The 11,220-nt window shown below is 38.7% G+C and overlaps 1 protein-coding gene across 1 annotated transcript in view; it reads right to left on the reverse strand.

Annotated features, from left to right (window-relative positions):
• LOC107581204 (kelch domain-containing protein 8A-like) overlaps positions 1–10,037 on the reverse strand; it is a 23,055-nt gene extending 13,018 nt beyond the window's left edge. Inside the window, exon 1 of the mRNA XM_016266755.1 lies at positions 9,939–10,037. The gene's annotated coding sequence lies outside the window, so the exon portion shown is untranslated. The remainder of the gene's footprint in view (positions 1–9,938) is intronic.
• Positions 10,038–11,220: the final 1,183 nt, after the last annotated feature.

Genomic DNA, 11,220 nt, shown 5'->3' on the forward strand with positions numbered 1-11,220 from the left:
TACGCTATACAATACTTGGCAGCTTGACGGGGATCAGAATGAGTGTTATATAGGGAAGGTGTGATTGATGACAGCTGTGTGCAATCAGTGCTGTGTGCAATCAACTGTGTGTGTGTAATCAGTGCAATGGATGATGGGAACTGTAGCAACAGTGGTGTGGTGTAAGAGTCCATAGTAGTGGAAGGGTGACCTCTGGTGGCAAGCAGACGGAAGTTCATGGACCGGATTCGTGACAAATAGTAGTCTTTAATGAAACCAAAATTACAGGGAACACACACGTAGCAAACAGAGTAGACGTTTAGACTGAATGCAGGACTCAGAAAAACACAGGGTTTAAATACTTGGACTAAATTAGGAAATCAATGAGAAACACCTGAAATCAGTAAACAAGGGAGAAACAAGGTAATGGGGAACACATGGGGAGCAAAACACAAGACACGGAATACAGGGGCAGTCCAGGGGCGTGACATTACCTCCCCCTCCCGGAGGGCGCGTCCACGCGCCTCATAACTTCCAACAGGGAGGGGGTGGGCGCTCTGGAGGCCTCTAGGAAAAGGCTTACACGGGACGGATGGGACTATCAGCTGAGGGCTTGGGAGTGAATTGGCCGGCGGGCTTGACTTTGGAGCGGCCGGAGGACTTGACAATGAAGCGGCCGGCGGGCTTGACTTTGGAGCGGCCGGCGGGCTTGACTTTGGAGCGGCCGGTGGGCTTGACTTTGGAGCGGCCAGCGGGTTTAAACATGGAGCTGGTGGCGGAGTTGACTGAGGAGCGGCCGGCGGGCTTGATGGCGGGCTTTACACCGGAGCGGTTCTGGATCGGGGCCAGACGCTCTCCAGACACTGGAGGATCCCTTCCCTCTAGCACCAGTGGTGTCTGGGAGGTCCACGGGGCGATGGTAATTGGCCCCGATCCAGAACAAAGAATCCAGCGTGGCGCCATTCAACGTTGTCATCGCCGCAAGCCCGCAGAATTCCCTGGTGAATTCTACAAAGGGGAGATCCCTACGGGCGAGGGTGACCGGACGGGCCGGTCTTCTGTCACAGTGATGCTGCTGTGTAGGAATGAGGAGACGAAGGAGCGCAGAGACAAAGGAGATCCAGAACAATAGTAGTCTTTAATGAAACCAAAATGACAGGGAACACACACGTAGCAAACAGAGTAGACGTTTAGACTGGACGCAGGACTCAGGAAAACACAGGGCTTAAATACTTGGGACTAAATGAGGAAATCAATGAGAAACACCTGAATTCAATAAACAAGGGAGAAACAAGGTAATGGGGAACTCATGGGGGGCAAAACACAAGACACGGATTACAGGGGCAGTCCAGGGGCTTGACAACATCATAATACAATACATATTATGAATTGAAATAAAAGAAAATCCAGCATTTAACAAAATATTAAAATGTAAACCTAAAATACAGGGGACTTGGATCTTTTAATTTAATTTTTAATAATCTAATAAGCAATTTACCAAGCGCAACGCAAATTACCGACTGCTTTAAGACATGCTTTTTGGGCGTTAAATAATGGCGCAAATACCTGTAATTTGACAAGTGCAAATGTTAGTAAATCCCGTTTTGTTATTCATTTTTATACTCTCCTCCCTTAAATTTTGAGTCTGAAAGGAAAACTCCTAGAAATGCATATTCAATAAGGTCAGGCGCAAAAATGACCATGGCTTTTCAGCGCTAATTCTTCACTGCGCATCTTTAGTAAATCCTGACAGTCCTATTTTAGCGCCAAAAGACGGTTTGCGCTGGCGCAAGCTGTTAGTATATCTGGCCCTAGATTTTCTACCTCTACCAATGAAAACTCATCTCTGTGTCTCTGAATCAGGTTTCATTAAAAACAAATGACTTCTGGTTGCTCGCATTTTACGATTCAATGTGGTGTTAAAAAATGAAAAAAGCTGAAACAAACTGAACTGCTAAAATTACATTACTATGAAAAGAGTTGAGCTACTGTAAAGTTAATATAGTGTTGCAACTGTAATTAGCTTACAATGCTAGTCATCAGAAAGTGTGAAAAATCTCCCAGGATGCGTCTCAATCTACAGAAATGTTTCCATCTCAGTGCCATTTGCAGCCGTTCAGGTGGATGGCGAGTCTCTGATGGGCTTCTCTGAAAAGTTGATCACCGAGTAGAAGTGTTTGGCCGCTCTGTTCTCATTGTAAGCCATCAGATAGTACTTCAATATCGATTAAACTGGCTTATTACAGGTGGAGAGCTCTGGGCCTCTAGTGACTGTGTTAACGACACAGAGACCCCTGAGAGTGGTGAACACTTCATCAAGTCTAATCACAGTGTAAAATGAACTGATCTCTCAGTGTCTCTTTCTCTTGCGCTGGCACACAGGTTCAAAATATCACTAACTCTGTCAGACTTTCTCATTTTCTTTCAACATATTGCCATCTTAAGGGTGCTCACAGGACCAAAATCCCGTTCCTCAAGTATATTAAACATCAAACATAGACAAAGGGCAGCAATCGATTTTAAGAGATTGAGAAACATCATGTTATAAGACAAATCCCTCAAACTCTACAAACCCTGTCACACAAGGCTGCATTTATTTAATCGAAAATTCAGTAAAAGCAGTAATATTTTGAAATAATTTAAAATAACTGTTTTCTATTTGAATACATTTTAAAATAGAATTTATCAGCATCATTACTCCAGTCTTCAGTGTCACATGATCCTTCAGAAATTATTCCAATATGCTGATTTGTTGCAATATTTACTAGATTTTATATTTTATTTAGTTCGTAATAATGAAAAACATATTTATTTAATTCTTTTATTTTTATTTTATTACATGTGTATTTTTTTAAAAATTGTATCTTTTTATATGAAAAATATATATTTTAAAATATATATAAAATGTGAAAAAATATTAAAAACATGAAAATGTTTTATTAAGCACCCTTCCAACAGCTCAAGGTTGCTTCACAACTGAGAATAAATTGCTTTTAAGAAAAAGATGAAGTTGATAGGCAAAGGAAACTCATAACATGAAAAGAAGAAAAAAAAACACATGAATAAGTAAAGATCTTTTTAACTTTTAAGCTTTTGAACTAGTTAACCAGCAAGCCTCCCTTGGTCAACCAGCCTTTTTATGCTTTTTAAAGGACAATCCCCTAAAATTCCTTGATCCTACGATAAGATCCCTCTCGAATGTAAAAAAATGGATCTGTTTCCAATTAGCCATTTGATGTTCAGTCACCGACAAAAACATAATTTTTTGAAGCGCGTTTGTACTGTAGATTATCAGTTCAGATTTAAATAAATCTTTCACGTAACAATTACAAAGAGGCACGAAGCCGAGCCGTAACTTGGGGAGATATTCTCAGATGTAAATTGACTGTCAAAGGCGAGCTGAGATGAGAAGGTTTTTTCCTCAGAGTCCAACCCTCTGCCTTTCTTTCCCTGCCTTTGTATTCCAATCGCAGTCTTTCACCTGGGTTTTCGACTCTCCACCATCATTTACAGGCCAAGCTGTCGTACGTCTCATCCAAGAGAAGACAGAAACTCAAAAGCTCAAGGAAAGACACATTTCTCAAGTCTCGTTTTTCCTTCCCCCCCTCGACTCAGTATGCAGAGATGGGTTGCCATAGAAACAATGAGACGATCTCAAGATGCGGGAACTGGGGCTTCTGCGCCGAAGCCTTCTTCACTTTTAATGATGCATTAACAAACAAACAAAAATCACAGCGATCTTACCCCTTTGACCCGAGCCGAGGTTCTCTTGTTAACGAAGCGGGATTGCTCACTCTTGGCATGCCTTGCAAATCGCATTAATTGCAATCTGTAATGATTTGCTCCGCCGTTTCTTCTTCTTTTGGTTAATTAACTGCTCGAACAGCTTGAGATCAACAGTAGGCTATACGAGCACCCACCGAAGTCATTTACAATCAGGGTGCATCCTTTTCAAACTTTTAATTAGTTAGTCTCCCATCCCCAATACATAACTTAGGCTTAATTCTGCACCTCATTGTATCCTAACCTAAGCTATTAGTTGTGTGGATGATCCAATAGACTTTACGCAAATGATCCATTTAAGGTCTTCTTGTCATTCCCTCCTCCAGTGAATCCATAAGGCCCCAGCAGGTAAGCGTTTATCGACTTCTATTTAATTAGCCACCCTGAATTCAAACAGCGCCAACTCTAAAGTCCACAAAAGAGCGGTTCTTAATCAGAACAAAATGATCCTGGGAGGGTTTATCTGCCGAGCGTTGTTATAGTTCTGTGGGGGTTTCTCTGTTCCATCTTCTTTTCAATTTACATTTGCTTCCAGTGTCAAATAAGACAAAATGTTCTGACAATACTGTGTGATGATAGAAATGTGTCAGCGGTTAGAAAATTTGCTACACTCTTAAAAATAAAGGAAGCTTTTGCAGAAATGCCATAGAAGATCCATTTTAGGTTCCCCAAAGAACCATCAAGTGATCAGTTCTTAAAAGAACCATTTCTTTTGTAGTGCAAAAAGAACATTTATAATAGTCTGAGGGATTTTTCTACTATAAAGAACCTTTGTGCAATGGAAAGATTCCATGGATGTTAAAGGTTCTTCATGGAACCATTGATGGCAATAAATAATTTTTTATTTTACGAGTACATACCGCAGTACTAAGCATTACTATATAAACTATCTATAAGTGAAAACTGACAAAAAAAAAAGGCTTCATATGTGGTCAGAATTTACACCCGACAGGAAACACTAAAACAAAATTTTTTTGGCTAACTTTTGGCTAAATGCTGGTTAATCATAGGAATAAATGCCATTTTTAGAATGAAATTTGAATTTCTTTGCAGCTCTGTGATATGTGAACTTGAGTTCACTAAATATTCCATATTCTATACTCAATATTTCAGTAACTTCATTTAGGAATGTTTATTAACATAATTTTCTGGAAACTGGAAAAACGGTATCATTTCAATTTAATATACTTCTGTACTACTGTATATAGAAAACCGGTAGAAAATTGTCAATCAGTAGAGATTTTGGACTATTATCTCTATCGCGGTTATAGGCTCACGTGACCTTGCTGTGCTACATAGTCATGAAAACTTATCGCTTGCACGTGTTTTTAAGCATTGTGGTTTAAAAATAAGTTAACAAGATTTTAAGCCGTTACAATACAAACAGCAGTGAAAGAGAATTCACTCATTTTGCTATATGCGGTTTGCCATAGACGGTGCTCATAAAGCGCAGAAGAATTTCTTGAATGATTTATAGGCCTCGAGCGGTTAAATGCACACACTTGTATGTGTCAAAATGCCCATCTTTGCAAGTATCCTTGTAAACACAGTAATTTAGGTCTTAAGTGAAAACAAACAGCTGAGACCGAAAACACGTGTAACAGTATATTGGATCCGGGCAGCTCTTAAAGTGACAGCAGTCTAATATTCCTAATATTCGCAGCAGTCTAATATTTGCATCTGTCATTCATGTTAATAAAACAACAAAAGAGAGAAAATCTCTCACTGCTCTTGACTAAATCACTTTTGTAACTTTAATAAGAAGAAATACACAGTGAAGAATACAGTGTTTTTATACATTTGATTACTTTATACAATGTATGTAGCATTTCTTAGTTATTTGTTCTACTGTAGTTTTTTTTTTTACATTTACATTTAGTCATTTAGCAGACACTTTTATACAAAGCGACTTACTAATGAGGACAATGGAAGCAATACATTTTTTGTCCTGTTGCTTGTAATCTTAATCGCTGACTGTTTACTTGTCTTCAGCGAGCTTATTTTATTTTAATTTTTTTTATATAACTATACTGTTACCATGAAGTAAAATTACACATATTGTGATATAAGATTTTGGTCGTATCGCCTACCCCTAATATTACCTTTAACTCTAAAACACAACATAATACAATGTGCAATTCAAAATATGTAATTCAAAACACCTGTGAAAAATGGAAATGGAAATTTCCTTCATATTAACACAGTACATTAAGCCCTATTTTCACTCACTTTTTTAGAGTACGTCAAAAATTTACATTCATTCACAGAATGATGTCACTATCATAAAGACGTATAATAGAAACCTCAATTACAAAGTTTTCAGAAATATTTAAATATATCACACTCATTAAATGCACAAGATTTAAATGCACATCTTAAGGCTCTTACAAACAAGGCTCTTACAATTAGTACTGTTTAAAGCATTACATAATGTGAATCTTTTAAATTTTCACCACAAAGTTCCAAAAAAATAATAAATAAATAAATAAATAACCATTAGAGAGGAAGCTCTTCTCATTTGTAAAGTATTTATCTCACTGCAATACCGCAAAATAGGCATCACCACATGGTTATTTAATATATAAAGCTTTTTCGTAAAATGTCCAGCAAGAAGCAAAAACAAACAAAATCTATATGGTGACATAACATCATCCTGATATAAAACAGCTCATCCTGCAATATAATTTTGCTCCCACCTCCCACACCTAGTATCAAAGGATCATGATATAACAGAGCTAAATGGGAGAATACTATACCTGACCTCTTCTTTATTCATCTGCTGCTTTCTTAATCCTTTGTGCTCATTGTCTGGCCAATGTCAACTGTAGCAGAGCAGATCATTTCCATAGCAACACTGAATTCAGTGCACGAGCGCATGATACAGAACATAATGCAATTCTGCCGTCGCCGTTCCCTGGAGGATTACATAAAACGCGTTTGTCTTTCCGTGACGATTTTATATTCGAAACTCCCTGCAACACGCTTTCCCAAAAAAGTCGGCTAACTTAGGCGATGTAATAAAACCCAGAGAAATCTAGGTCAGCCATGAACAAAACCATAGCTGCTCTATTGATTCAACAAATTAAACTTTGACTCCTGTAAAAGGCCTTTGATCAAACCGAGTGGATTAGATTCAATTACGAAGGCCTTCAGTGTGCCATTTGAATATAAATGCAGTGGGATAATAATGTGGATGAGACTGGTCCGAATGAGGATTCAGCAGGAAGATTACAACTGGGAGCTGGGGATGTATTTCTTTAAAGCGAGAGCCAAAATGTCTCATAGCTAATTGCTATGGAAATACCTTCCTACAATATGAATGAGTCCAAGGCCACGGATCCTTAATCAGCAGACCGGCTATTCCCCGCGGTGTTTAAAGACACCAGTACGGCGAGAAATCACTGAAGCTCGACTCTGAAAACTTGGCAGGCTGTCACTGCTGCAGACAGTTAATATTTGGAGCGGACGGACATTATGCAGTCGCAGGTTTAAAGCAGGCTGAAACAGTCTTCAGAAATTGGCTAGTCTGAGCTTTGGGGGAAAAGCTTGCAGAGCAAATATTCCCCTTTTTGAAAATGCCCTGCGAGAGAGCTGCGAGTCAAAGTGCTCTAACCTTTAATACACATTATCCGCTGCATTCAAATGAGAAGGCTGACTGACTGCTCGCAAAGGCTGTGACCTTTCAGGTAGACGAATGCGGTCCATACTTAAAGTCTTGTCATTGTGAATGAAGGTGTGACATCTTTACCAAAGGGTGATAGATCTCAAGCAAAAGTAGCCTACTAGTACTGCTCTATTTTCCATTTGACCTATTAACATCCAATTCAGTTACTGTAGCCCGCCTGGCATTCACAGGTACGCTGCCAAAAGTTACCTTACGGTCAAAGTAAAACCAAAATGAATTTACGTTCTGAATGCATGTTCTTGGTCTTATTGTGCACAGTTATTATTTTAAAGCTGCAGTCAGTAACTTTTGGCGCCCTGGTGGTTAATAAACAGAACTGTGTGTGTCTTGCGGAAGAACATTGTAGCCAGAGCTACTTCTCTCTGTTTATGTCTATGACGAATCATGTAGGTACTGGGCTACTCTGCAGCGATTCCACCAGTACCAGTCAGAAATAGTTAGAATATAAAAACTTATTGTAGATGTACGTACCGTAGTGATTCAGGATAAGCCAAAAACACGGTTTGGAAAATGGATTCATGATGTACTCGCTTATTATATTCATTTTGTAAATTTTGAACACAAAAAATGTTACGGACTGCAGCTTTAAATAGTTAAGTATGCAAAAAGGGCTTCAAATGTGGTAAGAAGACGCACTCCGACAAAGTTGACTAACGTTGCGTAAACACTGGTAAATCTTAGGAATAAACCTTAGCAGAACATCCTTTTGATGGTATCAGCACTACAATTAAAAAAATATGTTTTTATTTTAGATTTTTAGTATTTAGCGAAAATCCCACATTGAGTCACCAGTAATTTTATGCTAACTTAAAAAATAAAAAAATATGGAAAAACATTTTAGAACATAAATTTGGGACTTGGAGTTAGAACTTAAATTTAAAATGTAAACATACATTTAGGACTTGGAGTTTGACAAATGTAATCTTTTTCTCTAAATGTAATAACTTGCACTACCTCTGAAACGGAAACGACTTTCATTTTTGAATTAGGCTAAGTTGCAAAGCCCTCTCACTTTTCAGCCCCTCTCCACCCCACCCTATTCTGACATAAAACAGTCACTTTTCACAATCTAGTCAATTCTAGATCAAAAATTAATCCAAGTTTTTTGTTACTGCAGTTTATAAGATACCAGTTAAAACTATAGTTTTAAAGTTTTAAGGCTTTGGTACTGTGTTGTGCAAAACATTAATGTCACATCATAGCTCTCTGTTTCCAATGCATGATAATCAACTTAAAAAAGGTTAAAAGCATGTTATGTCTGTGACACTATTGACCCCCAATGGAATCGAAATATGTTTATTTAGTAGATACAACAACATTAACACAACAAATTGTGAGAGTTTGGGATGGAACCATCTGTTTGGAAACTCATCCAAATATGCATACTTCCCTACTATGTACAGTAGTACAATAATGACCTACTACTCCAGTGGACATTTACTATCCCATGAAGCCACGGGAGAAGCGACACAACTGATGCTGGTAGGTCACATGTCAATGACAACATGACGCATGTACAGTAGTATGCCTGGACTACATTTAGACTAGAACATAAATTGTGTCCCAAATGACGCACTATACACTATGTAACTAGGCACTATGTACTCAACTGTGTAGTGGATGGAATTTATAAGGTGTTTTTGTCATTCCTTATTGCAGTCTGAATGCACTACTTACACTATTTAAGCATAAATAGTTTAAAATAAAAAAAAGCATAGAACAGTGCAAAAGTATGCAAAATCTGAGGAACCTGTACTTTTCTAATGGTTGTGAAGTACTTAATCAAAAGAATTACCTACTCAGAGAGTATGCGATTTCGAATTTTTGCAGTAATGTTTGTTGTCATTTGTAGCACAGTAACTAAAAAAAAAAAAAAAAAATCACATTCGATTTAGTAAAGAAATTAAGACTAGTCACAATGCTTGCAAATAAATGCAGGAAAGAAGACCAATTGCGATTTAGTATGCAAATACAACGATGACGCCATCACAGCAGCGAACATTAAAAAAAAAAAAAAAAAAAATCACATTCGATTTAGTAAAGAAATTAAGACTAGTCACAATGCTTGCAAATAAATGCAGGAAAGAAGACCAATTGCGATTTAGTATGCAAATACAACGATGACGCCATCACAGCAGCGAACATTAAAAAAAAAAAAAGTAAAAGTAAAAGTAAAAGTGAACGGGAGATTAACAAACTTTAATCTTACGTTATTTCTTACAAAAGCCTAAACCATAACACTCAGACATTATCCACACAGTTAAGTTGTGTGTAAACAAGCTGCATTAACTGCAGAAAACAGACACAATGGATAACAAATTACAGTAGTTCGATTAGTCATACTGTACATGTAGCCTACAGTAAATATACAGTAGCACTGCGATATAAAGTGTAACTCGCTGTCAAGTGTAAACAGTGAAAACACTGATCACCTCACTATACTGTACATGCATCACATCAAAGCACAGAGGCTTGGAAATGAATCACTTACTTTTCGGGTCTGGGCTTCGGTTTCTTCCGATTCTCCTCGGCTGCTTCCCTTATGGATAGAGCGCGACGCAGAGCAATAATAATCCACGCGTGGAATAGTCCCTCCCTCTGCCTCTGTGTGTCTGTCAGCCGCCCCGCATCAGCAGCAGCAGCACAGGCTCCGCCGAAGCCCGCTCAGCGTCTCAGCATCTCTGCTGCTCTCTCCCTCTCTCGGTCCCTCATATGGGTCATACATGAAATATTCAACGCAGCCCTTCATCATATTCGTCATTCTATCATTAATTTCAGAAATGCTCAAGGGGGCTCCAGTGCGTCTGATAACCTACATACTTTAAGTCAATCTCATTGTAACATCTGCGCAAATGCTCCCTGTGAGGAAATGAAAAGTTGCAGGAGTCGTTTCTCTTGGGGTTTGTGTTGTTGTTGATCTTTATCACCTTAAAGGGTTAGTTCACCCAAAAATGAAAATTAGCCCATAAATTACTCACCCTCAAGGCATCCTAGGTGTATATGACTTTTGTCTTTCATACGAATCCAGTCGGAGTTATATTAAAAATGGTCTTTGATCTTTCAAGCTGTTTAATGGCAGTCAGCGGGTGTTGCAGTGCATCAGTCCAAAAGAAGTGAAATAAAAAGCGCCCATCCATAATAAAAAGTGTCTCACACGGCTCCGGGGGGTGAACAAAGGCCTCCTGTAGTGAATTGATGCGTTTCTGTAAGAAAAATAACCATATTTAAAACGTAATAATCAATTTAATCTAGCTCACTGTTGTACACGGAAGCAGCTCCGGGAGGATGACATAAGATGTCGTTGCGTTGCCCATGCATGCACTCATGCAGTCTCGTGAAAACCAACGTTTGTTAACAGGAGCAAAGTAAGCAAAGTTTCGTTACTTTAGTAAAGGAAAAGCAGTCTCCTCTTGGCTTATATCGAAATCCTCTGACATTCTTCTTTACAAATCCTCGTTACGTACTTCTAATTAGTGACCGTTGTTTTGTTTTGATCTCTCCGCTGCACTTCCACGTGCGTCACTTCTGAGCGGCGCATGCGCAATGCTGACCTCATACGTTATCCGCCCGGAACTGCTTCCATGTACAACAGTGAACAGAAGCTAGATTAAATTGATTATTACGTTTTGAATATGGATATTATTCTTACAAAAACGCATCAATTCGCTACAGGAGGCCTTTGTTCATCCCCCGGAGCTGTGTGAGACACTTTTTATTATGGATGGGCGCTTTTTATTTCACTTCTTTTGGACTGATGCACTGCAACACCCGCT

Source organism: Sinocyclocheilus grahami, unplaced genomic scaffold (genome assembly GCF_001515645.1).
Source record: "Sinocyclocheilus grahami isolate Dianchi unplaced genomic scaffold, SAMN03320097.WGS_v1.1 scaffold3.1, whole genome shotgun sequence".
Taxonomy (NCBI): Eukaryota; Metazoa; Chordata; class Actinopteri; order Cypriniformes; family Cyprinidae; genus Sinocyclocheilus; species Sinocyclocheilus grahami.